The sequence below is a fragment of the Plodia interpunctella genome, chromosome 24 (assembly GCF_027563975.2).
Source record: "Plodia interpunctella isolate USDA-ARS_2022_Savannah chromosome 24, ilPloInte3.2, whole genome shotgun sequence".
NCBI lineage: Eukaryota > Metazoa > Arthropoda > Insecta > Lepidoptera > Pyralidae > Plodia > Plodia interpunctella.
Window position 1 is genome coordinate 1,001,794 of NC_071317.1, and position 26,761 is coordinate 1,028,554.

Here is a 26,761-nt window from a genome sequence, read left to right on the forward strand (position 1 = left end):
TTGTTTACCTAGCCTTAAAATGAGATGTAGTCATAATATTTTGAACACATACCTCTTTACAAGCTTTTATTATTATTTAGTTTCACCTGTCCCGTTGTCTGTCTGTAATCAAGTCTTGCATGTAACATTTCTCCTAAAAATGAAATTTTAACTCTGTAGGTCAAATGGAAGTTGACCTACAGAGTTAAAATTTCACACGTCGCCTCAGTTTCTATGACAATGCAGCATTATGATAAACATGACCTGATGGTGCAGCCCGGATCGGCTTCAAACGAGGGAACTCCTCAACCGTTTACAGCACGGACATGGGGTGTGTGTCGGGCGTTAAATGTAAATATAAATGTAAAATAAGATCTCTCTGACGACAATGAAAGCTTGTGGCAAAAATGACATTTTTGTAAAAAAAAATGTTCTCAAAGTATTATCTCACTAATCCACGTAATAATAGCATAGACTATTAAATAAATTACATTAGTAAAAATACGGGTATCAATGAAAAGGAATTGTCGTAATGCCACTTCCGTCTCCTTTGTCGCGAGCACAATGGATAGTGTACTTTGTCCCCCGGAGTTACGGTTCATTTTCATAATGCTGAGTTTCCATGAAAGAAAGTAACTTTGTAAAATTGGACTTATTTTTTTCACAAGATCATTCATTTATTTTTTTTTCATAAGATCTTTTTTTGATAACAAGTAAGAATCGCGCTTGACTTATTTATATCATTTTAGTTATGTGGGCTCACATTATATCGGTGACCTCGGTGGCGCAGTGGTAAAGTGCTTGCCTCTGAACCGAGAGGTCCCGGGTTCGCACCCGGTCGGTTCATGATGGAAAATTATCTTTTTCTGATTGGCCCAAGTCTTGGATGTTTATCTATATATGTATTTGTTATAAAATATAGTATCGTTGAGTTAGTATCCCGTAACACAAGTCTCGAACTTACTTTGGGGCTAGCTCGATCTGTGTGATTTGTCCTAATATATTTATTTCTTTATTTATTTATCATATCATTCTCTCTTTTCATTGTAGTTAAAATTCCCGTCTGTGAACCGAAAGATCCTAAGTTCGAATCCTACAATTAAAATTGTAGACTAATCTGGCTTACGTATGCATTAATAGTTTTAAAAGAACAAATCGTAAAATAAATATATTAGGCCCTTACATATGAAATTGGCGTTTGGTATAGAATATAATATATTTATTTAATCAAAGTAAGAACCATTATTATCTATGCACTTGTGCCATCTCATAGGTAGTTCATTCTGAAGCTAACTCGGACGTGGTTTGCAATGGATCCGCTTCCACAATAGCCTTCAATTCTTCATTATCAACTAGTCTCCGGCCGTCTATGGGGCTTGTTCTGCAGGTCGAAATTTAACGAAAACGTTGGAACCAAAAACGCACTGTGTTCTTTTACGACACGACCGCCATACACATCATTAACCCTTCGAGCAGTTTCCGCAGCACTGGTGCCACGGTGGAACTCGTACTCGTAAATAACGAGATATTTCAAGTTTTCCATTTTGTAAAGTGAGTGACGCAAACAGAAAAATCAGAAGAAATAAAAACAAATAAATGATAGTTAACGAAACACAAATACATTTGTAAATAGCTGTATAAATTTGAATTTGGAATCCCTAACCAAAGAGGAGAAATTTGTGATTAAAGTGGCCAGTACAACAAAACGCCAATTTCATATGTAAGGACCACAGGTATTGAGGATTAAATACACTTGGCACTGCGCCGGACGAGAGAAGGATCTTATACATTAGGTTGAGATAAAGTAAACTGCATTATGCTTAATTTTACGCTAATTTATTTTTGCAATGGTGAAAAGAAAAAACTACAAAACACAAATCACTTATACATAACACGTTTTAACAAGAATGACACGCGACAAGCTTTTATTATCGTCAAAGATATCTTATTGCATTCAACACATGCGTCCAACAAACCGTTGAAGAGTTCCCTCGTTGGGAGCTAGTCCTGGTGCACCGTCAGGTTATGGTTATCATAATAATACATTGTCATGGATAGTGAAGCGACGTGGGAAATCTCATCTCTGTAGGACAGGCGGAAGTTGGAGAAATTATACTTGCAAAATTTGATTACAGACAGACAAACTGATAAAAAAGCATACGTGAGATTAACTAGAACATTTTAAAATGAATAATATCAAAATAAGATATATAAATAAATAAATAAATAAATAATAGATAAATAAATTATGAGAACAAGAGAAAACAACGAGATTCCCACGGGACGTAAAGGACTGGATTACTGGACCCAAACCGAACCCAATTTGATGTGGCAATTGCGACCCAATAAAGATTGTATGTATTAAAACTCGTCAAAGGATACCAGTGCAGCCACTGTTCCATAGAACAAAATCACCAGAATGTTATATCTCGTATTCGCTCGTGTTTGATCTAGTTTAAGTTTTAATGACATAGATGGCGATGTACATCATATGATTTCCTGAATCGCACAATTAATAACTACATAAATTATATTAACGGAACTTAGCACGAACCTGTTTAAACCCCGACGCAAAAAGAGGGGTGTTATAAGTTTAACGTGTCTGTCTGTGTATCTGTCTGTGTCATCGTAGCTCCCAAACCGATGAACCGATTTTCATTTAGTTTTTTTGCGGTTATAGATAATTTTATCCCATATGTTCTTAGCCATGTTTCACGAAAATCGGTTCAGCCGAAATGAATATTGAAAGTCGGAGTTTTTTTAATTTGTCTATCATATAATTGTATATAATAAACTTGTTTATTTTATGTTTCTGACATTTGAACTACCTTGTAGTCGCCGTGGTCGCAGCCAGACTGGAGTATTTGCGGTGTAAAGTTCCAGTGCTGGATGCAGATGTAAAAAAGGTTCATGCTAAGGCCCGTTAATATAAATGCAGTTATGTATTCGAAGCACGACAGTACAAAAAACACTATCACACTATGGAGTCGTTTACATTATTATTGGCGAAGTTTTTGACATTGCCATTTGACGAACAAAGCTTGTTGCGGACAATTGTAAGTGCAAATGCTTCGTATTTGCGGATATAGGTACTTCTGTAAATATGTGGACGAAGTGTGTTGCCGATGGTAAGATATAAACTGTCTTTCAATCAATAAATCCTATATGTATGCCGCAGTGGTAAAATGCTTGCTCCTGAACCGAGAGGTCCCGGGTTCGATCCCTGGTCGGGTCATGATGGAAAATGGTATTTTTCTGATTGGCCCGGGTCTTGGATGTTTATCTATATATGTATTTGTTATAAAATATAGTATCGTTGAGTTAGTATCCCATAACACAAGTCTCGAACTTACTTTGGGGCTAGCTCAATCTGTGTGATTTGTCCGTATATATTTATTTATTTATTTAAATGAATATATTTATAATTAAAGCTATAGACCACGTAATATGTTCCATTTCTCTGATATATGAAAGAGATCTGCATATTATTATAAGTTTACATTCCGTTTACCATTTACTGTGGCACAACAACGAATTAAAATTTGTTTAATACTGCGGGGACCCTGTGTGTGCCTCGAGTTAATCTTGGTTACGTGTGATTTATAAAGGCTTTATAAACGTTTAAACGACTTGCTTTGGCAGCTTGTCGCGCTAATTGAAGCTATAAAATGAGTTTGGGCGCTTTAATTATATACTCGCATAAAGACATTATTGTTTGATTATATTTAATAGATCTTTAGACATTTTTTTATCAGATTTTTTTAGTGTTCTCTACATAAAGGGAATTTTATTAATAGTGTCCCACCCTATTAATAAGATTCCACTGTCCGTCTGTCAGTAAGCTGTATCTCATGAACCATGATAGTTAGACAGTGAAAATGTGAAAGTGTGTGAGGATGTATGTGTGTATTTATATTTGTTATACATATACACAGATAGAATATAACCTGGAGTAACACATAGGGTACTTTTTATCCCGAAATTCCCACGGAAGCGAATCCCCGGGGCGCAGCTAGTATTTAATAATTCGCAAACAAGTAAAGGTCAAAAAATACATCTTTGATAAAAATAAGTATTCTAGCATATAATTTTACCGGCTACTTTTTACTGTCCAACAAAAACGTAGCGCGCGTGGCAGGAAAGCGAACTAATTTCAAAGCTATTGAAACATTCAATTTGGAACGTAAGTGGCGCCGTCACTTAAACACCAAAGAATCCTTGTCAGACTGTATGTTGTTTTCTTCTCTTATATAACGGCCTACCTATAAATCGTTGGAGACAAGTTCACGTCCTTGGAACCTTGGCGTTTCGCCAGAATTCGCCAGAAAACTATTATAAGGGCAATGGTTGCTAGTTGCGCTTATAACAGCTTTTAAGCGGTTGTTAGACTTAATTTTATTATTGTGTAATGTTTGAGAATATTATTTCTTCTCAGTCGATCGACCATTCTAATAGGAGTACGGACAAAGTAACTAAATTGTAAAAAATATAGAAATATGTTATTACTTGCAACATTTCCCCTTGAGTTTGTACCACTGATATAATTCATAAGGGATCAGTGAAAAAAATCACTTTAAATAAATATATCTAGGACAAATCACACAGATTGAGCTAGCCCCAAACTAAGTTCGAGACTTGTGTTATGGGATACTAACTCAACGATACTATATTTTATAACAAATACATATATAGATAAACATCCAAGAGCCGCGTCAATCAGAAAAAGATCATTTTCCATCATGACCCGACCGGGGATCGAATCCAGGACCTCTTGGTTCAGAGGCAAGCACTTTATCACTTCGCCACCGTGGTCGTCAAAAACTTTATTATCCAAATGTAACAAAAAATATGTAATTAAAATAAATGTGGAGGTACACGACTCATACCTACTATAGGTATGTGTTTGGATAAATCAAAAAATCGCAAAAAAAAATAAATTAATTACTTTTTGTTATTGACCGAGCTAGCGAAGCGAGCGACTTCGTTTCGACTTCAGCGACATTCTAATTGTGGCAAAAATACATTTTTATGTATGTATGTATGCTTGTAACACGATACAAACGTTTTCTAACGTTTCTTCTATGTTGATAACTTTCGAACCGTTGGTCTGATTTTGACGAAATTTAAAAGGTATGTAGGATCTTTAAACAGAATTTTTATGTTCGTGGAGCAACATAATCGGTTAAGTCGTTTTTGAAATATTCACAATTTTGTAAAGAAAAAAAAAATTGTGTCCGCGAGCTGTAAGTTCGCGGCTAACAACTGTTTTATTTCAAAAATGGCTTCGTAAAACATTACACCTTGTCTAAACCACCATAGACAAAATATATCCTAATAAAGAAGAATCTTCTCTATGAAGATTTACGACCGCGAGAACAAAGACTGCGTTCTAACAATTTATTCCATAACAATATCATTTATTAAATCTTTTTATACGAAATCTCTCTGAAACTAGCGCACTATTCGGGGACGTAACTATTCTAATATCTGCCGCATTAATTATAGACCGAACGAGCGACGTCTACAAGTCGACGGGCAAGGGCAAAAATACATTTTTTGTGTGTGTATGTATGTTGAAGACCTTATCAGAACTTGTCAGGTCATGTTAAATAAATAAATAAATATATCAGGACAAATCATACAGATTGAGCTAGCCCCAAAGTAAGTTCGAGACTTGTGTTATGGGATACTAACTCAACGATACTATATTTTATAACAAATACATATATAGATAAACATCCAAGACTCGGGCCAATCAGAAAAAGATCATTTTCCATCATGACCCGACAGGGGATCGAACCTAGGACCTCTCGGTTCAGTGGCAAGAACCTTACCACTGCGCCACCGAGGTCGTCATGTTAACTTTCGTAAACAAATGTTTTAACTTATTGACGGCTTAAGACAACAAATGTATGTTTGTAACGCGATAACTTTCGAACCGTTGGTCAGATTTTGATGAATTTTAAAAGGTATGTATAGGATCTGCCAATAGAATTTTTAAGTTCGAGGAGCAAATAAATCGGTTGAGTCGTTTTTGAAATATTCACAATCTTGAAATTGGTGCAATCAGCTCAGTAAAACATAGTCTAATTAAAAAAGAAACTATTTCTGATGCAGAAAAGTAATACATACATTCTTTTAATTCACCAATATGTAAACTTAAAAATAAATATTTTTTTTAAATGTACCGTGAATACGTGAATGGGCCAAAATTGGCAACACAAATCATTTTTACTGGCTGTAATTGTTTTTGTTCTGGTACTAGCCAAACAGTGGTATTCCTTCATAATAGGAAATAAACTTAAATAAAAACAAAAACAAGTGATTTTAGTTAGTAGTTTATATTATATTATTCTTATAGCATAGGGGAGACCGGGGATGGTTGACTAGTTTTATGTTTGAACCTTAATAACTTTGGAGTTTTAAGATAAACATACCAAAATACAGACTCACATGATTAATTATATATTCTTCTAACTAAAAAAGTTTATTTCATTAACATATATTATTATTTAATTGTAAATTTATAGATTTTTTTAAGAGCCCTTACCTTTAGTCTATCTACCCCAAACACGGGGTATGTTGACCACATTAAGGGGGTAAGTTGACCTATGGTGCTGACGATAATGATTTATCAAAACAAATTAAAGAAATCTAATTTAGAAAAGAAAATAAAACAACAAAATTACGAATACTTTTTATTTTTTACAACAATTAAGAATTAACTTATCATCTATTTTTGCACTCATAAAACATTAAATTGCCTTTTGCACATATTGAATGGGAAAAGAATAGATTCAGTGTATTTACTGAATCCATTCTTCACCAGGCGGACTAACAGAATCAGTGCATTCTATACAAATCGTGTCATCATCATCACTTTCATCTGAATAAGCTGCTGCATCATTATCTTTATTTTTAGCTCCTCAGATACCGTTCTTACCTTTTCCCTTAACCTTAACCTTCCCTTTACATTTTTCTTTCCCCTTTTCCTGACTTTTAGATGTAAGTTTTTCAGTTTTTTTCTACTTCAAATATTCTGTACACGATTGTTTCTGTTTTAATTCCATAAGTTTTTCTTTTTCAGGCATGTGTATAAATAGTACTTTTACGTTTGCGTATATTTCTTCGATTTTCTAAACAAGTTGAGAGCTTTCGGAAAGGGCATTATGTCTGTTGGATGAATAAAAGAAGTAAAAGGGGTTTCAGAAGTTGAAGGCGGTGGAGTCACTCTTTGGTGTTTTTCCAATTGATATTCACTTTCGGGTGTTTGTATACTGAGCTCTTCTCCTGACTCATCTGTTCAAGAATTGAAGGTGATTCGCAATTAGTACTAGTGGATCTTGAGCGTAATGGCAAAGCAGTAGTCGATTCACTTGAAACAATTGGTTCTTCTGCAGTAATTTCATTATGATGATCAGAAGTGTTGACAATGTTAACCATATTATTGAATATATATACAGCAGAATTTGGAAGGGTGATCAAATGTTCAGCTCTGGAAGACCCAGCACTGTCGATATTCTATTCTGGCACTGATGGTATGGCATTTACGTTCTGATTTATGTTCATCCTAGCCGTCGAAGAACCAGCAACATCTTGTGATACTGGCACTGGCCTATCCATCACATAAGCTCCACTAAACTCCGATTCGGGAAATATGTTTTCATTGAGTGGTGATATACCGGATATTATAAAACCAAACTGTATATTTTCAATGGTAGCAGGCTGAGCTTTCTTGGTTTTGTTTTACTTTGGACACACATTATGGCAAGCTCTTTCCACTATGTTTTGGGGTACATCAGATCTCGTGGTTTTTCTCTTATATGTTCTCATTTTCTGTAACAAAATAAAACATACAAAATGAACACATTATGAATTTGTTATCTGTTAGGTATATAGGGGTTGGTTGACTTATTAGTCTACCAGCCCCAAAGAAAACTAGTCAATCAGCCCCAGACGCCATTTTAGATTTTGATCGCATATATATTCTAAACAAACATGCTTAACAGAAAATAAATCTATGTATCGGAAAGAGATATCCTTAAAACTATCTGTGAAATAGGAACAATAAACTTCACAACGTATTTATACACGTGACAACAAAAAGTGTATAGTAGGAAAATAATACTTACGTAGGTCAAAATTCGTTATCTGCGCACCAAACAAAAACGACGCGCGTCGGCTACACGGCACTTCGTACGAATGAGCGGGGCACAGGGCTCGTTCCTTGCGCCTGATTGAAGGTCACGAAACACGTGATGCCGAAGTGTTTTCGACGATTAGTCTACCTACCCCTATAGTCAACCATCCCCGGTCTCCCCTACTAGGCGGAGCGCACACAGGTTACCGGATCGCAAGCAAACATCGGAATTAGTTCCGCGAATGAGCATATTTAGGGGCACGCACCAAACATTTCGCCCAGGGCAGGTATGCCGTGTAAAAACCGGCACTGAAGTTAATTCTATAGGCGACGTCGCCAACACTAATGTTTTATGTCTGCCGCGAGAATCAGCCACGTAATTGCTTGTCGCCATACTAAGGGCGGGTTGCACCACCAACTTTGACGTTAACTTTGATGTGCGCAGAAAACTCACAGTGCTCACCTCTTACTTATTACAGGCTTTAGCTGAAAATCAGTGATTGCTCACAAGTAATACTACCACTGAGCTGTGGCATTTTTATTACTACAGCACAGTGTAATATGCTGCACCAGTACTGTATAATATTTTTTGTATGTGTTTTTATATGTATATACTTTTTTACGTATTTATTTTACATTTATTATGTATTTATATACCTGTAAATTTTTTATGTTTTTCACGTGTGTGATTGTGACAAATAATAGATGCTTTATCTATCTATAAATAATAATAAATAAATAAATATATTATGACAAATCACACAGATTCAGCTTGCCCCAAAGTAAGTTCGAGACTTGTGTTGTGGGATACTAACTCAACGATACTATATTTTATAACAAATGGATAAACATCCAAGACCCGGGCCAATCAGAAAACGATCATTTTCCATCATGACCCGACCGGGGTTCGAACCCGGGACCACTCGGTTGAGAGGCAAGCACTTTACCACTGCGCCACCGAGGTCGTCAATCTATCTTATCTGACGCAATTCGCCATTTTGTCTAAAGGCAGTCACAGCGGCGCGCCGGTTAAAATCAACGTCAAATTGGACGGTGTAACTCACCCCTAAAACCAGTAAAAGTTTGATTCCCACACAATTATAATACGAAATGAGGTTTGATAACAAACCTGGCTTATTAACTTCTTTACATATTAGAATACCTTTATTTTTAACCCCCGACACAAAAGAGGGGTGTAAAACGTTTGACCGCTAAGTGTGTCTGTCTGTCTGCGTACATGGCACCGTAGCTCATCAACGGATGATGCGTTTTTTTTATTCGATTGATAATTTTGAAGCGGTGTTTCTTAGACATGTCTGATCAAAATCGGTTGAGCAGTTCAAAAGTTGTAGCGAAATTAATATTGAAAATCGGGGATTTTTTCAATTTGTCTAACAAATAAACTTGTATAACCTGTACATCCTATGTACATTTATATTCCCGAAACATAACTAATAAAGTACGTACCTAGGTGTGTATGCAACGTGTCCAATTCAGGAAGCCATCCCATTGGTTGACGCAAAAAAAAAAAAAAAAAAAAAAAAAAAAAAAAAAAAAAAAAAAAAAAAAAAAAAAAAAAAAAAAAAAAAAAAAAAAAAAAAAAAAAAAAAGGCTTGACTCGCAAGACTTTTCCAATTTCCTGATTCAAATATAGTTTGACTAAATGTTGCCAGTTGCTTCGTATGTGTTAATTTCCTATTCAATGTTTTGTGTTTATACACATTCGTATATCACCCTGTGCGATGTGTAGACCGGCCGCTTGGCTGACGTCAACGCTCATTAAGAATTATCTTGTTGCCTTATAGCAAACAAGGCTTTGTGTCCCGAATCACATTTTACGAATTGTTTACGTTATAACTAAAGGTTTAACATTCTACTTGGGGCAAAAAAATCATTTTTTGTATGTATGTTTGTAACGCGATAACTTTTGAACCGTTGGTCAGATTTTTACGAAATTTAAAAGGTATGTAGGATCTGTCAATAGAATATTCTAAGTTTGTAAGGAAATAAAATCGGTTTAGTTTTTAAATATTCACAATTTTGCATAAAAATATTGTGTTCGTGAGGTCTAAGTTCGCGGCGAACAACTAATTATTTCAAATATGATACCATGTGTTATATTCAAATTAACCAATAAAATACCTCAATCAACGCCACAAATTCAACTTCGTAAGTTATCTATGTCCATGTTACAAATAAACTTATTTGCAAACACAATTTGAATTGTCAATCATATTAATTCCCCAACAGTTTGCCACAACTCCTCAAATTGAAGCAACTTGCCATACCCGTTATGTTTCAATTAGCGCACACTCGAAATTTTCCGGAGCAATTGTTGTCATGTTGAGGAGGAGCCAAGTTCGTCAAACTTCGGTGTTGGAACAAACGTTTGCTGAAAACAATTACTTGGCGCGTTTTAATGTACTCGCTCGGCGGTTGAGTTATGGGTGTGGGTTAAGTTATAAAATGCAAGAAATAATTATTTAATGTTTCTGTTAAGTATGGTGATGGTGATTTTTGTGTAACAGAGAAACAAATCTTCTTTCTCGTCTAAGCATTTTCCTTAGCCATTGAGCGTCGAAGACCAGGGTCCGTTAGAAACGCAAATCATATGTAACAAAGACATACATTTGACAAAATGGTGGTCATTTATTATTTATTAAAATTTGTTTTGTAATGTGAAGGAATAAAGGGGAGACCTTTTCCCAGCAGTGGGACACAGCATTCACAGGATAAACAAAAAAAATTGATTAAATATATGAAATAATTATCATAACACTCAACCTTATTACATTTAACTTTTAAAAAATCATTTAATTTCAGCTTGTCAGCATGAGCGTAGCGTCTTTTATGAGCGATCGGGCACACCGTGGTGTAACATGAAAAATACCCCTTAACTGCTTTTAACTTATACCATACGAAACTAGTAGTAAACAAGGCCCAACTAGTTACTTTCATAATAGCATTTATAGTAACTTGTTCAAATGTAACATCGACGATACAAACTTTGTTTGCATGCAGTAGTCGTGTATTCAAGTTTTGTTGTTTCAGAAGTTTCCAATGTGAATTGTACCCAAAAATTTTGTAGGAGTAGTTAATTAAATGCCGCTTTTCTGCTCGACTTGGCGGGGGCACTGCAGTGCCCCCAGATCTTTTTGACTTTTATACTCGTTTAATGAGTTATTTTCATTTTTACGCCATTGTTTTCACATTACTTTAAAATGTTCTTTTCTTCTCATTTTTATTTCAGAAAATCGTATTGATATTTTATTCAGTCTTTTTTTCGATTAGATTTATGGCGCCCCGATAGAAATTTGAATAGATATTTAAGTTCTATAGTTTGAACCAATTTTAGCGAAGCGGTGGATCGAAAGGTCTTAGGTCCGTATCGTTATCGTGCCATATTAGTTTGTATACCAATCTGACTCATATCTAATAGTTTTCATAGACCACCACTTGCTTCCTGTGAAAGAAAACATCGTGAGGAAACCTGCACACTGGTAGACAGTTTAGTTCACTAGTGTGTATGCGACTACCTGCCACTAGATGGCGGTAAGTAGTCGGAAAAGTCGTGTCAGAGATGCCTTTAGCCTTGAAAAAAAATCTGACACAAGGGTTAGCAATAACACACTCGATCGAGATGATGACCATATAATGACCAATTTTATTATAAATTACGCTTTGCAAAGAGGAGGAGAAGAATTTACGAAAGTGGGTCTTTGGCTCCGGATAGTTTATATCTGAGGCAATAACATCTAAAACGCTTAGAGAGAAAGAGATAAAAACTAAAAAGTCATATGGTTTGTACTAAAAAAACAAAAACGATAAGATAATTTTTTCGGAAATATGAAAAAATAAATTATTATATTCTTTAGAAGAAAGACGAAATACGGTATTCTTAAAATTGATGAATAGGAGCGAAGGCAATGACTTTTGTATACAAAATTTCCATTCGCAACAGCACAATGAGAACCTGTGAATGCCTGAAGGTGGATAGATCAATCATTACGCCAAATTCATTGTGGAACGTGTTCATTATACGCTCAGTGATCAGGTTTCGTTAATAATTCAAACAAAATAGGTAAATAATTTATTTTCCATAAGAATATGCATATTTTTCCTTAGAGATAAACTTAATATTAATTTGGTATGTACATTTATTTTTAAACCCAAACATCTGTACTCGTGCTGACTTGATGGCAGCTTCTGATGATGCTCTGATGAAGATGAAGGGTTTAAATATGTTAAATGATATCGGTGGCGCAGTGGTAAAGTTATTGCCTCTGAACCGACAGGTCCCGGTTTCGATCCCCGGTCGGGTCATGATGGACAATGATAATTTTCTGATTGGCCCGGGTCTTGGATGTTTGTTTATATATGTATTTGTTATAAAATATAGTATCGTTGAGTTAGTATCCTATAACACAAGTCTCGAACTTTCTTTGGGGCTAGCTCATCTTGTGTGATTTGTCCTCATATATTTATTTATTTATTCATTTATATAATATTATGTATATATTTCAGTAATCTGATACTCAAAAACTATTAAGCTCTCTCTCATCTAAACGTTATCCTAGTTTCTTCCTCAGCCGTTGATCATCGAAGCTCAAAGTCCGCTTTCCTACTTTTTCGTCTCCACTTCACACGGTCGTCGAAAAGAAATCCGCCACGTCACAAGTAAATTTTTAAATAAAATCATCGAATAATTAATGTAAGTACATACAGTTTAAGTTATACATTTCACTGTAAATAATTGGTCTTTATATACGAGAAATAAATACTTTAAACCTAGAAGCTAGCTGTCGACACATTGTAAAGCCCCCTGCCACGTCACAATACGTAATCCTCTTTCAAATCTACTTACGACAAAAATCACCGACAAACTGTTATATATTTTTATAAGGTAACATTGTGAGGGTAAGGAAGCTGGGATTGTTCTCAAGGCACCTATTTTGGAGGGGAGTACCTCGAGTTATGAGGCTAGGGTATAGAATAAAAAGAATGTGGATTGGTCGTCCTCGTCTGAGCGCATTCGGTTGCCTTCGCAGCTGAAAGGCGTGGGATTTTAGAATTCGCTTTCTTATTATTTCTTCTCTTTGTAACAAGAAGTGGCCAAAAACAGAGTTAGTCACACTGAGAAGAGGGCGATACAAGAAGTTGTCACAGACCGCCTAACCGTTTGACAAACTTAATTATAATTACTTTTAAACGACTAATTACGACTTGTTAACTAATTAAACTTTCGCGTTGCATATCTAATTATGTACCAAGTCACAGGTATTAAAATATTAAATAAAATAAAATATACGAGTATGTATAGGAACAAATCACACAGATTGAGTTAGCCCCAAGGTAAGTTCGAAACTTGTGTTATGGGATACAACGATATTATATTATATTCTATAATATATATATATATATATATATATAGATAAAAATCCAAGACCCAAGTCAATCTGAAAAATATTATTACCCATGTTGACCTGACCGGGGATCGAACACGGGACCTCCAGTGTCCGGTTTGATGACCATTAGACCACAGAGGTCGTATTATGCGCGCACATAACTTTAATATTTCCCTGACATTTCGGACCTAAGGTCCGTGGTCACTGGGCGACTGACTCAGCAAGCTACGGAAATCTAGGAAATAAAAAAGGTATAAACTTAGTTATAGAATAAATATATATGTCGTCCTTGACGATATTTAAGCACGCACTTTTGTTTTTTTTTTTGATAATTATCATTAGGTAACCTAAAACTTGTAAGTATATTTTTTACCAAATAATCTGGTTAGGATAATAATATGTGTTCTTTATATTTTGGTATAAGGGTGAGATTCCACTTTGTTCGTAATTACTATGTAGGAAGATTTTCATTGTACGGTGGGGTATTGGGATTTGTTATTCGATTTTTGGAAATGCTTTTGTGAATCTACCTTGTTTTCCATTGGTTCAAAGACCTCACTATGTACTAGACGAAATAAATCGTGTCAAATAAAAGACTAACTAATGTATCCCTTCCGTTATATAACCGAACAGATTAAACTAATTTATAGAGCATAAATAGCAAACATTGTATAATTATTTTATAAAAATTATAAACGAAAACTCATTAGACACAGAAAGAATATTATGTTCTTTAAATATATTTATTTTCATTAATCCAAGTAAAAAAATATATAAACAGCGAACTTAATGCAAAATTAAGCATTGAATATTATTTTAATAAACCACACGAAACAAAACTAAGGAATAGCACCTTTCTAAACGTATAAATATTTCTATGTCAGTCATCAAAATTATAACATGTTATAACATCAAAGAATTTTGTGGTATTCCCTTGAGTGAAACTTGGCTTATCTTGCAACCGTGCTAACATATTTCTTGAGGGAAACAAGAAGATACTCAAATTTCATTATCAAAGCGAACAGGGGCCAAGTCATTCCAATTCTATATCTTTATTGAATCGCACGTATGGGGAAGCCACGGAAATTCAAATAAATTATACTTAGAAGTGTCAAGTGAAGCGGTGATGGTCCAATGGTTAAGATGCCTTTGAACCGATAGTCTAGTAGATAATGCGTGAAGAGGAAACAAACAAAGAAACAAACTTACTTTCGCATTTATAATGTTAGTTGGAACTAGCTGCGCCTCGGGGCTTCGCTCCCGTAGGAATTTCGGGATAAAAAGTACTGTGTGTAAAAAGTAAGTGTATTAATTCAGATTATATTCTACCCGTGTACCAAATTTCATAACAATCGGACCAGTAGATTTTGCGTGAATGAGTAACAAACATTCATACACACACCCTCACAAACTTCCACATTTATAATATAAGTAGGATTTAGGTGAATTTCAGGAACGTTAAAATGGGGCGTGTAGCGTTTCATTAGTGTGAGCCATTTGAATAAGGAATATTTTTAAAAAATTAAACATTTATAAAATAACCATTGTACAAGTAACTACTGTACTAATTTATAAAATAGTATAATTAAATTGATTACTGTGTATGGTACAATTAATAAACACTAATGACACCCTCGCGGCGAAGTTCAATAGGCTCGTAAATTTCACTCATTTACCTATAGTGCAAGCGCATGGGCGATGTCGCATCAAATAAGATTACTTGGTGTCATTTCTAATAGTCTTATAATTCAGAATTCTTTGGGGGAAAAGCTGAAAATAATTTTCCTTCATACCATCTCGGATAAAGTGGGATAAAAGTGAGCCCCTATGTTCTCCCGCTAAGTCGAAAAGACATGTTGGGTCCACATAATCTATGGGTTTCCAAATTGTTGTATAATTCATACTGATGATTTTTTTTTGCTCTGTCTGGATATCGATGGCACAATCTGGCTTTTATTGGGTTAAATATTGTTTCTTTATTATAGCCGTCGAATTGTGTTGGCAAATAACCTTAAAGTTCTATCTCTCTAAGAGAAATTGATTTAACATGTGACGATAGCGCTTGTGTGTACATACATAGTGTCTTAATAACTGTGGTTATTACATATTATTTTGTTAAAGCGATTGTGGAACGTCTAATTAGATAAATTTCATTACATGGTTTTAGATTTCATGTATTTATTATCCTTACATATTATAAAACACAGTCCACTACCGCGTCTGTCTGTTTCAAAAAATACTGCAGGGATTTTCATGCGGTTTTCAACAATAGATAGAATTATTCCTGAGGAAGGTATAACGTATTATTTATTTAATAAAATATACATAGGCTCTATCGTCCCTGTAAGGGATAAAGCCGTGACAATATATCTGTAAGTATAGATTTGTAAATTTAACACCGAAATCAAATATCAAAAGCATTAATTGTGCCGCACATCAAAGTTACACTTTTTCCCGCCGAAAAATACAAATGAAAATAGACAGATCGCTGGCCGTGATTAAAAAAATCGCAGGCCGAGAATTGAGATGAATGACTCGAATTAATTTCACGGTGCTCGAATATCTAAACGTGGAGTTTTTGAGAGGTTTTGTCTTAATAAATTACATTGTACAAGCTTCCTGTAACATATTTAATGAGATTACGTGCTCCCTTTTGCTATTATTGTATCACTCAGCTACTTTAAGTGGTAGTGTAATGCGGTAAAGACGCTCGCCTGTGGATCAAAAGGTCCCAGGTTCGAATCCTACTCGTGCCACATGAGTTCTTATATCAATCTGATTGACTTTTCATCGACCACCGAAAACTATATATCTACTCCCAATATGTTCCCGTCTCACAGCTAAACCGCTAGATCGATATTGATGAAATTTAGTATGCATATAGTTAAAGGCTGTCTTCTAATAATTTATTATGTTTTACCTAACCAAAGTCGGGACGGGACGCTAGTAATATGACTAGTTCCCAGGTGACATCCAGTCAAGCCAACAAATTAAATCCAGCGCGATATTGGAAAGCCATTAGATAGAATCCAACGGTGATTAGTCGCTAATAGAGGAAATTATATGGCAACTTGTTCAGTACACACGTGAGACGTAACTACGTGTATAGCTACTAATATTAGAAATGCGAAAGTTTGTGTGGATGTATGTGTGTTTGTGTTTTACTCATTCACGCAAAATGTAATGGACGGATTGTTATGAAATATCATATAAGGGTTTCATTCACACACCTGAAATAACACATAGGGTACATTTCATCCCGAAATTCCCACAGGAGCGAAGCCCCGGGGCGCAGCTAGTCTTGTACTCGTATCTCTCGCATCTTCCCGATTACATTAGGAGCCGTGACGCCCCAAAGCCCAGGGTTAGTGTACAAAAAAATGCCATTAAATTTTGAAGATTTGGCTACGATTTTACAACCGTCCTGACGTCAGCCCTTTCTGGTGATGCTATTGTTGCCTATCAGGTGTTAAGCTATATGTCTCTTAGCCGCCTCCTACGACATTCACGGGAGGATTTGGAGGGGCCCTATTCTAGGGTGTGAACACACGTCACGTGCTAAATGAAATAAATCCCTTGTTTAAAAAATAAGTTTTTCACTAAAATGTTATTTGCTGTGCTGGCCGGATATCATGAATTTTTTTCAAATTTTAACAAAGACACTAAATTTTACTGTCTGATTTTAAAATCGTTAATCTGACGAAAATGAATTTGGTAATGATTCCTTCCTCAAGAAAATTGACGGATCGTAAAGACAGCGCGGCAGCAGCGGTCGAAACGCTCTGAGATCCACCAGAAAACGCTCTGCTGAGAGAGAGAGGCTATGTCTGTAGGTACCTGTATATTACATTCTCATGTTATTGATTTATGCTAATACGCAATTGACTTAGTCATCTATAACACCACAGAATATACAGTGATGTAGTGGCTTTGTTGTGGTTAAACTGAACACTGAGGTAACCAATGTTTAGTCAACTAATTTGGGCATATTGTATAAACAAACCTGGTTAATGTGGCGTGTGGTCCCGACCTAGAATACAACCACTCCATATAAATAGAAAAAAAAGAATTGAGATTATTATTGGCAATTCGTTCATACGAGTATAGAGTTAGGTATTGATAAAACTGGTGTCAGATTTTATTCAAGTCACCTAACGGCATCTGACGTGACTTTTACGACCACCTATCGCAAAAGCGATGGTGGTGTAATGGTTAAGACGCCTTTGCCAAGCCTTAGGATCGAAAAGTTCCAAGTTCGAATCCTACTCGTGTCACATGAGTTTGTGTATACCAATCTGACTCACGTATATTAGTTTGATCGACCACCACTTGCTTCCGGTTAAGGAAAACATCGTGAGGAAACCTGCACACTGGTTGATTATTAACTTTTGTGTGAATTGGAGAATACAATGGCAAACCACTCCATTAAAGTTGTTGAAAGTTGTTGTGTGCGTTTAATTCTAGGTGACCACGACCCTCAGCCGTGAGGAATACGACTGTGAAGAGACTGCCAATGTGGCAAGTAGTCGCATACACACTAGTGAACTAAACTGTCCACCAGTAGGTTTCCTCACGATGTTTTCCTTCACCGGAGGCATGTGGTGGTCACGAGGAACTGTAAAATTAAAAAATCCACCAACCCGAAATCAATTCACTCCAACGAGAGCGCGTAGATCATTCGATTAACGGAATAATCGAACGAAAATCGAGTGCACCGATTCACGGCGCAGACTTGTTGACATCTTTATGATTGCATTACACGCATGATCGATTCCGATGCACAAATCGATACTCGAGAGCACTCGAGTCGGAACGTATGCGAATATCACTTTTTTTTATTCGTTTTAACGAGTAACCTGTGATGAATAATCGAAGTGTTTAAATTTGAGTTGGATACACTGAACCTTCAATAGATGCCGATATAAATAGTTAGTCGTTATATGTATATTAGTTCCCGTATATCGCAGTGAATTTTCCCTTTAGTGCATCTCGTGTATCCTTCGATATAACAAGTGTTTCCAATGCAGTTTTGTTGATAATTTCTCTTTAAAAAATTCATTTAGCTTCCGTGAACGCCATACTTAGGCGCTGGCAAATAAATAATTCTCTAAATATTTTTCTCACTATCCCTTGATCGTCTTTGATTGTAGTTCTGTTGACTTACCTGGCTCCCGGCTCCCTGTGAAGTTTCGTCGCATTCCGTTGCACTTTTGTTCACGTCTTTTGTCACCTGTAACATAGAAATTTTTCATACAAATTTTACTAAAATAACACATTTTCCTCTTTTTTCCAATTTTTTTCTATCGGACCCTCGTTGGCTTGTTGCACCATCTTATCAGGCTAACGGAGGCGCATCTTTTGACGCCTCACATGTCTCGATAGGACCACCCATTTTTGAAATTTTTATCATATAAATAAGAATATCCGTTTTGGATACATTTTGTATGTGACTTATATTAATATTGTTTTGAACTTGATTTGGATGCAAGGGATAAAAACTGGAGGAGTTACGCAATGGACAGAGATGGATGGAGAAGTACTGGAGAGGTCTTTGCCCAGCAGTGGGACACCATAGACTATTTTTTTAAAACTTGATTACCTTTTTAAGTTTAACCAATTTTTGTAATCACATTAAAATTTTCATGACACAAAAAAGTAAAAGAAAAATTGAAGATTCGGCTGAGATTACTGCCGCCCACTGGTAACTGGTCACCTGACGTCTACCTTATTGGGGAATACTGTTATTGCCAGGCAAATGTCAAAGATTTTTATCTTAAGTTTTCATGAAAGCATATTGAGTTACTTCTATTTATTTTATTCTGAACAAAAAAATCTCTATATCAAATCGAAATAAGCATAATAAAACTCGATTTTAGTCCTGGCACTCCGATTGGAAAAGATGCGTGATCGATTACTGTGTAGCGTGCGTGCCGTATCGATTATTCGATGTTTACAATTCGTTTCCCATTCCGATTGGGGATTATCGATACAATTTATCTGCTTTTAACGACTCCGTGGTAATTTTAATATCTAAATTGCCGGTTTTATTTTTGGGTGTCTTTTGTTATTTATATATTTGATCACATTTTGAATGCCTTGAGTGATAGTAGCCACAGATAAATTAGTTTTTTTTTAAGAAATACTAGTTTTTGCCCACAATTTCGTATGTGAGTAAAAATCTGTTTCCCGTAAGAAGATTTCAGTAAATCCCTTCTAAGTACTCCGCTACACTATCCTAGGAACCTACACACCAAATTTAAGCTTTCTACGCCCAGTAGTTTCGGCTGTGCGTTGTCTGTCAGTCAGTCAGTCAGTCATTCATTAACGCAAGAGTTATATATATATATATAGAAATATTTGTTCTGATTCATTATCACATCTTGGCGCGAAAGAGGAGACGATGCCGCGTGCTCTTGTGTTGAACTAAGACTAATTTTGGGTCACTAAGCCCGAATAGTACCTAAGTAAGTAATCACATATTTATATCTCACGGGGTGGATTTTTCAACAGATAAAGGTTTTTTCTTCTATTAATACATACTTATTAATGCCCACTTATATATCTAAGTTAGCTATGTCTGTACTTACGAAGAGATGTTAAAGAAAAATAATTGAGGCGTCTTTATTTGATTAATAGAAGTCAAAAACATTTTTAAAAAATTCGTCTGTCACTTTGCGCAACACGCAAAAACCAAAATTATTATAGTTATATAGCGGATGGTTTATCTTAAAATCTGATATAGGTTTCATTGCGATACGTTGCTTAGAACCCGAGATATTAACAATAATAAGTCAGGAGCGGAAGCATGTAATAGACGCGGGCGAAGCTACGGGCAAAAGTTAGTACATAATAACAATAGTAAATAAATAAATTAGGACAAATCACACAGATTGAGCTAGCCCCAAAGTAAGTTCGAGACTTGTGTCATGGGATACTAACTCAACGATACTATATTTATAATAGATAAACGTCCAAGAGCCGGGCCAATCAGAAAAAGATCATTTTCCATCATGACCCGACCGGGGATCGAACCCGGGATCTCTCGATCCAGAGGCAAGCACTTTACCACTGCGCCACCGAGGCCGTCATAGTCAAATATACGTACATTGTTTTTTATGAAGTTACATATGTAACTAAATTATTTATGCTTTTCTTTTCAGGTAAACTACACATTCTGCAAACGTTTAACTCAGCTAGATATGTAAGTTGACTGTTGTAATATACAAGTTCAGTCTCTCTCTCTCTTCCTTTAGTCGCACGGAAACACATGGAGTGGTCTAATTCTACGGCGGGAATAAGTAAGCGGTAATGTGATTTCTTTCATCTTGACTATCATTAGAGTTGTGACGCTGCGAAGCCAAATTTCTGAAGACTGGCCTGTGATTTTACGATCGACCGCCTGCTGACGTTAACCCTCCTTCGGAATACAAATGTTGCTTATGTAGTTCATGTTGTAGGCGAAAAATTATTTGATACTCTCAGTATATATCAAAATCTGCGAAATTTGAAAATTCTTTATTCAATTTATGTGTGATATACATCACTTATTAACGTCAAGTCTACGGAACCCTTCTTAGGTGAAACCGACTCGCACTTGACCATTTTTTTACATGTTGAACTGTATCAATTCTCGTCATTAACTATTCAGGGATTTTAACTAGATAGTTAAAATCCCCAAGTTTAAACTGCTTTTGTAACTTTTGCAGCTAAAGAATTTCCGACAAACGGTAAAATATTCACTTGAGCTATTTCAGGTTAACCGCGAGATCCTTAGGAAGTTAACGGCGCAATATAACTGTCTGATTTCCCGGAAATCCCGGAATCGCTCGGGTGAAAACTAACCCAACTAAAATTATAAATGCTAAAGTTTGTGACTATGTATATGAAATTTGGTACACGGGTAGAATATAACCTGGAATAACGCATAGGGTACTTTTTATGCCGAAATTACCACGGGAGCGAAGTACCCATGTGCTGTTTGACGACCTCGGTGGCGCAGTGGTAAGGTTATTGCCACTGAACCGAGAGGTCCCGGGTTCGATCCCCGGTCGGGTCATGATGGAAAATGATCTTTTTCTGATTGGCCCGGGTCTTGGATGTTTATTTATATATGTATTTGTTATAAAATATAGTATCGTTGAGTTAGCATCCCATAACACAAGTCTCGAACTTACTTTGGGGCTAGTTCAATCTGTGTGATTTGTCCTAATATATTTATTTATTTATTATTTATGTTTCAAGTTATATTCTACTACTTTACTAAATTTCATCGAAATTCGTTTACTATCGCATTTATAACTGTGTTTAGGTATGTGGAGTTTAAAGAAGTAGGATGACACCTACAGCTGTAACTGTATGTCACAAACTAGAACTTATGACTGTTGCTGCGGTTGCTGCTTCAACACACGAATATTTTGTACTGCATTTTAACGTTCGGCTGTTTTAACTGATTTGTAACAGTCGAATAAACGATTTATCTATATATATAATTCAAATTAAATTCAAATTCAAAATTCTTTATTCAATTTAGGATGATATACATCACATATTGACGTCAAAAAAATTACTTAAACTAAGTCTACTGCCGGCTTCCAAAGCGCAAGTGAAGAAGAAGCGGCGCAACAAACTTCACCGCAGCCTTTTCTCCAAGGACGTTAATTAACAAATATGGGTTATATATATATATATATATATATATATATATATATATATAAATATATATATGTATAATAATAACTAAATTTCACCACAAAACTATAGTTGGTGTTGAACTAGATTAGATAACTAATTCAGAACCCGAAATCAACATGCAACTGTTGAGACAATCGGACAACTAAGTGCATTTTAGTGTTGAGTACAATGTAACTATTCTTGCCCTAGGCGAGGTCAAATTGTGTGGTCTAAGTTACAAGCTTACTAGCTCGCCAAATTAGTCGAATACGCTGTTTTGTAATCCTTCGTCAATTGTGTAAACAACAGAAAATACGTACACCAAATATATGGTAATTTTAAGTTTTTCATATTAATGCCTGTCCCGGCTTCGCTGGGGTAAAGTTTAATAAATCATAAACCTAAACCTTCCTCAGGAATTATACGTATAACATATGTATAACAATACTAGCTTTTGCCTGCGGCTTCGCACGCATGTTCAATTTCAGTTATTAAAAGGAATCCAAGTAAAATTTCAGTTATTCTTTTATAGCCTATTCTAACACTGGTAAATGTATTTATTACTATTCAAATTCTTATTTCTTGTCATCTTTAATTCAATTCCCCGTTTCCCGCTACGATTTCCGCTACGTGTCTCGTTCCGAAACTTGACCTGTCCCGTTTCCTGCAAATTGTCCCATGTCGTTTCCCGCAACGTGCCCCATCCTATGTCCCGTCACGTGTCCCACTCCCGCTTCGCATAAGTTTCTGCCCCTACATCATTCCTCAGTAATATGTAAGTGAGTGAAGTTTTCAAGATTTCGTGATACGTAAGTGTTTTTCGCTTTTATATATATAGATATATGTGAATCGCCAATTAATATGGCTAGCATGGCATGGCTGACTGTAATGTGAATAGCAAATTAATGAGCTTATGACTTAGACCATTTGTGTAATACAGGACCACCCTTGTATTGTAAGTTGGGTGAACCCACGTTTTTGAACGGAGAAACTAGGGCACCAGCATTTTCTGGACTTAGTTTAAGATAACAAGTTAAATTGAATTCTATTGGTGAAGTTGACAACAAACTTCTTTGAAACGAATTCGAAGACAAAGGTTTTTACTACACTTAGTACAATACCCTTTCTGTTTTATTTCAATAAGAAAGCATGTCATTGCACTTTATAATTAAAAATATCAAAATCAATTCATTTATTCAGAAATTAGGCCTTCAGGCAATTTTTCACGACTTAATTAAATGATATTTACCAAAGCTACAAACTACTAGCATTGTGGCTAGTAATCTTCATCTTGTATCGTTGCGTCATCCCTGTTTCATTTCTGTCTATGATGCCACAAAGCCCGTTCCATAAAATGTAAATACTACTTTTTGAATGCTACTCGTGCCACACGAGTTTGAGTTTGTTTATCAATCTGATACATGTATAGTAACTTTGATAGACCACTTGCTTCCGGTAAAGAAAACCATCGTGAGGAAACCTGCAGATTGGTGGACAGTTTAGTTTAGTAATATGTAAGTGAGTGAAGTTTTCAAAATTTCGTGATACGTGAGTAAGTGTTTTTCGATTTTATATATATGTGAATCGCCAATTAATATGGCTAGCATGGCATGTGAAAACCATCGTGAGGAAACCTGCAGATTGGTGGACAGTTTAGTTCACTAGTGTGTATTCTATCTGAATAAAATCTGACACCAGTGTTAGCAATAAAACACTCGATATGATGATATAATGACTTCTTTTTGAAGATATAATGATTTTTTTACTCATCCAAGCGATGATTTGATGATTTTTTTCCGCCGCCATAGAGTGTCGGGAGTTTGTGTCGGTATTCTTGCTGTTTTCTCTTTGTTCTCTAGTTGTAAAAACCACTGACACGCGTATCATTCTTGACGACATCGATTCAACCGTTATTTTTTTTGCTTCCTCATGCATTTATTGATATCTGTTTCGCCTTATTATGTATTACAAATACAACAACAATAACAATTATTACGTACAATTTAGTAATCGAATGGTTCTCAGAGCGTTTCGAGCGTGCTCTCATTATTATCCCTCAATTTTCCTGATGAAGGAATGAATCATTTCCAAAATAAATCATTTACAAAATTGACATTAATACATACAGTCAGATAGTGAAACTAATGTCTTTGTTAAAGTTTTACAAATTGTATATAATAATACCGCGGCCGCGGCATTCGAAACGCTGTGTTAACCACCCAATCGTCCAATTTATGCAGAATAGTAAAAAAAATTAGGTCAATTCGCGGCAGACGTCTTGTATACCATAATATATCTAAAATAACCAAATCACGTAATACGAAATCACTCTTATTTCCAACATAAATACGGTATTTCTTAGGAAAAACGACAATCCTTGCTTCTTGCACAAATTGAAGATAGTACGAAATGTATAGCTTGCAAACATGAAAAAGGAGTTATGTTAGATTTTTATTAGTTTTTTTTTTACAAAAATATCATTTTCAACATAAGCTTTTATTGTTGTCAGTGAGATCTTATTGCATTCAATGTGTGACGGAAAAATAATGCCAGTGCAGTAAACCATTCCCACATTCCACGCTTGAGGCCGTTCCTGTGTACACCATCATCACCAAACTTATCATAAAAATGCATCGCCATACAAACTATACGCGTGTACAACATTTCAGCTCGATCGGTTGAAGATATCTGCTTCAAAGTTGAATTGCAAGATTCCACCCGAGACGTGCAGTGACATAGTATTATAGGTACTATTGTTACATTGCAAGTTTAATAAAAGTTTTTAAAAATTTGGTACTTTGATATAGATATAGACAAATTCTAAAGTATTTATAGTATATTGGTCTCATATTTATCTCTTTTTATTACACGCCAATACCTCTTTTTAACCCCCGACGCAAAAGAGGGGTGTTATAAGTTTAACGTGTCTGTCTGTGTTTCTGTTTGTGGTATCGTAGCTCCCAAACGGATGAACCGATTTTCGTTTAGTTGTGTCATAGATAATTTCATCCCGAGTGTTCTTAGCCATGTTTCAAAGATAATCTGTTCAGCCGTTTAAAAGTTGTAGAGAAATGAATATTGAAAGTCGGGGATTTCTTAATTTGTCTAATAAATAAACATATTTCCATTTTTTTCGCGGGTCTATTGGCAGAAATATCTATAGAAATATGTACTACCTTTGTACTTAGCCTTTCAAGTTTTATATTTACACTGTTATGTCGTGTAGTTACATAAATAAAAAATATATTGTATTGATAAAGTACATAAAAATACTTCTATCATCTGTTTAATTTGTACATTTGTACTTGGCTACAATGTTTGGCATTCATCCAAGTCCTGCAATGCGCACGCAATACGCATATAACATACATCTTTTTTGCAAAATTGATGGTGATGATATTTGTTACCATTTACTAACCGAAAATTATGTTAAATTTATGATAATAACTAACAGCCCGTCCCGGCTTCGCTCGCTTAAAAACATTATAAACTATACACCTGGGGGCCCACCCATCAACTATGATAAAACGATTCCAATGCAACTCAGTTCAAGTTAGGAACCTAAAATGAATCGCATTAATACTAAAAATTAAGTCGATGGTACGAATTTGCGATGCAGTTCAGTTTAGGTCGTAAAGTGGATCGCGTTAAGAGATGATGCTAAGCCCCCTGAACCTTCCTCTGGAATCGTACTAGCCATTGGTGAAAACCGCGTGAAAATCCGACTAGTTTTATTATAGGTCGGAAACTCCTATTTATTATTTAGTCCCGAACAGAAAAATATTATCACAAAATTGTAATCTTTGATAGCTCTTGCATCCAAAATCCTTACATATTATAAAACAAAATCCTCTGCTGTGTCTATCTGAATGTATGTTCGATAAACTGAAATACGACTGCACGAATTTTCATGCGGTTTTCACCAATAGATCGTGTGATTCCTGAGAAAGGTTTTGATGTAAAATTTATTTATGTTTTTACCTGAGTGCAGCCGGTAGGGGACACTAGTAAAAAATAATGCTGATTTCATGTTTTGCACAACGAATGCAATAGTTTGCATTCGTTGTGCATCTGTCATGTAAAATAAAACATTTTGCAAGGTGCACATTTTGATGAGTTACACATTTTGATCGCTTTTTACGAAGTGGACATATTCGAAATGCTCATTTAGTAAAATACGCAATCTGCGTCAGGCCCGTCTCAATACGTAAAATGACATGGGAACTAACATGAGACCACCAAAGCCTTCAATAAGCTACCTCTCCACGCACGAATGCCGATGCATGCCTAACCCAACAATATTCCTTAAATATTTCATATAATATAGAACATATAATATCTTATAACATAGAAGCACGAATTGCAAAACACAAATGATAAAAAATTTTTGTTTTCATTGATTTTTATCGTCCCGACATGCCTTAATATTCTAATTTTATAAATGCGAATGTTTTCGCGAATTTATGCGTGTGTGTTTGTTACTTTTTCACGCAAGTAAACGCGGGTGAAGCCGTGGGCAAAAGCTAGTATAGATTAATAAAGTAATTAAGATACTTTTTTGTTCAAT

The 26,761-nt window shown here is 35.5% G+C and overlaps 2 protein-coding genes and 1 long non-coding RNA gene across 4 annotated transcripts in view; 1 reads left to right on the forward strand and 2 right to left on the reverse strand.

Annotated features, from left to right (window-relative positions):
* The window catches only part of LOC128680515 (coiled-coil domain-containing protein 63-like), a 410,628-nt gene that overhangs the window by 246,356 nt on the left and 137,511 nt on the right, over positions 1 to 26,761 (reverse strand). The window lies entirely within an intron of this gene.
* Positions 1 to 26,761, forward strand: part of Octalpha2R (alpha2-adrenergic-like octopamine receptor) — a 398,792-nt gene that overhangs the window by 214,566 nt on the left and 157,465 nt on the right. The window lies entirely within an intron of this gene.
* LOC135309961 (uncharacterized) lies at positions 7,053 to 8,188 on the reverse strand. Its single transcript, XR_010370235.1, has 2 exons — positions 8,112 to 8,188; positions 7,053 to 7,815 (listed from the first exon to the last, which is right to left on the reverse strand). It is a non-coding gene; the product is annotated as an uncharacterized LOC135309961 (long non-coding RNA).